The sequence below is a fragment of the Sturnira hondurensis genome, unplaced genomic scaffold, assembly GCF_014824575.4.
Source record: "Sturnira hondurensis isolate 20B ecotype Veracruz unplaced genomic scaffold, ASM1482457v3 Scaffold0016462, whole genome shotgun sequence".
In the NCBI taxonomy this organism is placed as follows: domain Eukaryota; kingdom Metazoa; phylum Chordata; class Mammalia; order Chiroptera; family Phyllostomidae; genus Sturnira; species Sturnira hondurensis.
This window is the reverse complement of record NW_028089093.1, coordinates 13,433,221-13,437,700: the sequence shown is the minus strand read 5'-3', so window position 1 is coordinate 13,437,700 and position 4,480 is coordinate 13,433,221. Positions and strand designations below refer to the sequence as shown.

At 37.7% G+C, this 4,480-nt stretch overlaps 1 pseudogene; it reads right to left on the bottom strand.

Moving 5' to 3' along the window:
• Window positions 1–568: 568 nt before the first annotated feature.
• LOC119000920 (U1 small nuclear ribonucleoprotein C-like) lies at window positions 569–3,740 on the bottom strand (annotated as a pseudogene).
• Window positions 3,741–4,480: the final 740 nt, after the last annotated feature.

The following is a 4,480-nucleotide window of genomic DNA, read 5'->3' as shown; positions in this document are numbered from 1 at the left end:
AATGATGCTGGGCAGAGTGAGTAAAGGGCAAATGTCAGAAACAATGACAGGGACAAACTGACAGATTTGGTAACTAGCAAGATATTGCTATTCCATTTTTGCTTCATTACTCTGTAGTAATATGTACATGACATTGCACAAAGGATAAAACAGAGAAACAAAATATTTTCAAATATATACCCTGATGGATTCATAATAAAGTATTTATGGAACATGTGTATATAATGCCTGTAAGTGTGATATTTTTTTAGAAAATAGAATAAACTGGGGAAGTGGTAGTAAACATAAGTGATTTTTTAAATAAAAATATTTTTCTATAGAGAAAAAAAAACAACCTTTCATGAGTCACTATAATTTTTGACTATGTGAGAACCATGTTTATTGTTGTTTTTTTCATTGACTTTTTTGTTAACTAAAAAAATTGACAATTTTATTTTCATGTATCACAATACAAATGAGAATTGCCTTTTTTGTCCCACTACTCCCCTCCAAACCATTCTCCATTTGCTAGAAAGAGGGGCCGATTCTTCCTTGTCGTGCTGTTAGAAACCCCCAGAGTTGTCCTACTTCACCAGGAGATTGTGGTGCTACAAGTAATGGACAACTGATGGAAAGAGGCTCCCCTCTCTCCTAATCTGTCTGGTTGGGTCATTCCTGGCCCAGTGGGCACCATCACTGGGGGCCCAGGCACCATTTGTATGTGCTCTCCCATCGGTGGTCTCATTCCAGGAGCAGGTCCCACTGGCATCATCCCAGGAGGAAGAGGGCTCATCACTGGCACCATGGGAGGACCCCCCCATGGAGTGCTGGCATCATACCAGGGCAAGGAGGACCAGAAGCCTGGGGGGAGGTGGGATCGTTGCCCCTGCAGGAGGAGGAGCAGAGAGTGAAGCAGGAGGTAACTTTCCTTGCTGAAAGGCTGCGGTTGTTTTGTCAATCAGACTCTGAGCCTCTTCTTCCACTCATTTATTTTCTTTTTAAAAAATGTTTTGTATTTGATTTTAGAGAGTAGAGAAGGGAGGGAAAAAGAGAGGGTGAGAACCATCGATGTGAGAAAGAAACGTCAATTGGTTGCCTTCAGTACAGCCCCAGGGGCCAGGCCGAACCTGCAACCCAGGCATGTGCCAGGGCTGGAATCCAACAGGTGACATTTCAATTTGCAGGATAATGCCGGATCAACCGAGCCACACTGGCTGGGCCTCTTCCTTCCATTTCTGATAGTAGTCTTTTGCATTCTCTTTGTATTTCCTACCATTGCAGTGTGTTTTTCTCACAGATGGAGAGTCATGGGTGACAGATGTATCACGTTGCAGTAGTCACAGTATAACTTGGGAATGTGGCTCTGCAGGCACTGGCTTCTCCATTCCCATTTTCATGGACTTCTTAGCCTTATAACCAGCACCTCGATATTACCAGGGCTGAGACTGAATCCTAGTCTTTCCCCCAACAGGTTTTCCATCCACTTGTTCTGTGTCAATGATTAGGACTGGAAATGCCAGATGCCCAAACTGGAAATCTGACAGCCACCATGATAATTTCTTCCTCCTTTTTTTGTTTATTCAAGAAACCCTATGTCCCTACCCTTCATCATCTCTCAAATAATTCCTCTCTCCTCTATTCCTATGTCTGTGGCCAAAATCTCATCACTTCTTAACTGGAGTTTTGCAATTGTTCCCTAATTATTCTCTTTGCCTGTACTTTCTCCCTTCCAATTCCCCATTTCCAATTACCAGAGTGAATATTCAACAAATGCAAATTCATTCATTCATTTCCCCTACTAGAAGTCCTATGGTGCTTTCCCCTTTGCTTTCGTGTAAAATAAACCCCTAAGAATGGCACACAGCTAGATCTGCCAGGATCACTTCTTAACCAAGTGCACCTCTTTTCCCACACACACCTTTCGTACTCAGACTTTTGCTCATGTTCAGACTTTACCAACTTCCTTGACTCTTGCCCTTTGAATATATCATTTCTGCTGCTGGAAACTTGCCTCTCACTTTCTTTCCTGGCTAATTTCTATTTATCCTTATGACTCAGCTAAGTGAAACCCTTCTTAAAAGGGTCTGCTGACCATCATTCTTAGCAAGACAACCACAGCTATACTTCTATAACTCTCAGTTCAAATGTTACAACCCTTAACATTTGTAGTATAATAGTTGATTTCCTCATCTTTCTCTACTATAGACAGCAAGGACTGTGGGGACTTAAGTTTTGCCTAAAATAAATCCTTAATATATACTTTTGCAGAAAGGAAAAGAGCACATATTCCCTATGAAATCTGAAGGTTTTTTATAACCACACTTATCATCAATAAATAGTTTTCTTTACAAAAGTGAAAGAAGGTCTAAGGTATTTCCATTAACCAGCACTTGGCCTACGAAGAAGCTGGATTTGTACGCCACAATATACAATCGTTTCCAAAATGTTTAGTGGTCAAAATGTCAGTTCTTTTGGAGGAGAACAATTTTTTGAGCAACATTTTTGCCCCAAAGGAGAATGTTCAGAAAGCTGCCTTGCCTTTTCCTCCAACTTCAAAATAGCTTTTTTAACACATCGGATCCTTTAGTGACTCCTGTTTAATGTATGTGCCTCTTGCATTATGGGAAAAATAGATCAGAAAACAAACAATAGAAGTACAAATAAAATAGAGGGCATAGGAGGTTGTGAGACAGACTGAGAAAAATCCTTACAATTTTAAAGTCCAATGAAAAAAGAAGATGGGAAGCAAGATAAATGATTAAAAGTACAGAGAAAGCCCCAGCTTCACACTGAGATTCAACCTCAACAGAGAATTGATGTTTTCCTCAGCTTTTTTTTTTTTTGGCTTTTCCGTTACTGTTCTGCTCAGAGAATTAATTCCTTCATCTTCATCACTCAGCTCCTCAAGGTCAAGAAACATTGATAAGTAATCAGACATTTGACTGCCACTCTGTGGGGCAATTTGTACTCTCTTCCTTTTTGCAGTTCAATATGGGGAGGAGATAGAAATGACCTACAACAGAAACTCTGTTATGTGATATGGCATTACAAATATTTTCCTAGTGTAATTAATCTATTTCAAATCTTGAATTAACATGGAATACCACTCTAAAGAGAAAAAGATTTATATAGTTGCTATTAGTTTCTCTATTCCTTACTGTGAATTCAATTTTTCTACTAAAAAGAACTTGGAAGGCTTATCATGAATTTTAAAAGAATTCCAAGAATATGATAAAATGCAAATACATTCTTAAATATTTACTTTGTATAAGTGGATGAAGGAATATAGTTTAGGAATAAAAGTCCAAGATCCAGAAAAACAAGTCACGGAAGGTTATATTGATTTTAATAAGAATGCAAAGAATGTGGAGAATATTATCTATTTACAGAAAACAGAACAAAATCTTTTTATTTAAGACTGTGTGTTCTTGGTGTGGGAATCACACTCCTGTCACTGTTGAATCTCCAGATCTGGGGTAGTGCCACGAACATAGTATATATTCAAAAAGCATGAATTTGATAAATTGTCTGGAAGACAATTTGGAGAAAATACATCAGTAGTTTTAAGATGACTCTTTAAGGTAAGTTTTAAAGTAGCCCGTATAAAATCTAATCTTCACACAGTAAAGTGATTTAGAATAAGAACAAGTGAAAAGAACAAGTTAGATAAAATCCTATCCATTTAAAAAATACCCTCCAGTATAATTTAAAAAAATCCAAACTCTGTACCATTTCATCACTTCCAACATCTCTGACCTCATGTCCCACTATTCTCTTCTCTGTTTCCCATATTCTAGCCGTTTTGTTTCCGTTTGTATTTCCCCCCTTTCTATTCCCTAAATGTTTCAAGCCAACTCCTACTTTAGGATTTTTACCTCTGCCCTTTCCTTTACCTGGCATATTTTTTCTTAGAAACTTTCATAGCTTGCTTCTTATCATTCAAGTTTCCTTATCTACCTTGTGCTTCCTGTGTATCCCGTGATAGAAAGCTTGACTATCACATAAAATAACTACCACCCTCCCTCCATGCTATCTAATATAGTATTTCGTTTATTTGTATGTTTTGCCATATGAAATTTTACTTTTTTTTCTGATTTACTTGATCTAAGATCCATTTGAGCTCTGTTATGTTCATTCTAAGTAAATGGTCTCTTATTGAATGAATGAATGAATGAATGAATGAATGAGAGAAATTTAAAATGTTATGAAACTATGTTGAAGTGAAAGAATGATGTGATGCTTATAGGATTGTGGCATATAGAATCCAGGAAAGAAAAGAACATTAGCTTAAATCTTGGTTCTTGGCCCTAAAAGAGAGAGCTCTATTAATTATGTCTCTTGATTAGCTCAATATTGAGCGTAGAGAAACCCTCGATAGATGACAGACATTATCCCTTAGCTTCTTACTGAGCAATTCGACTTTCAGGTGCAATTAATTGATGTTAGCTTGGAGTATGTTAAGTGTGGCAACCTAGATCATGATAACTCTAGGATATAAACT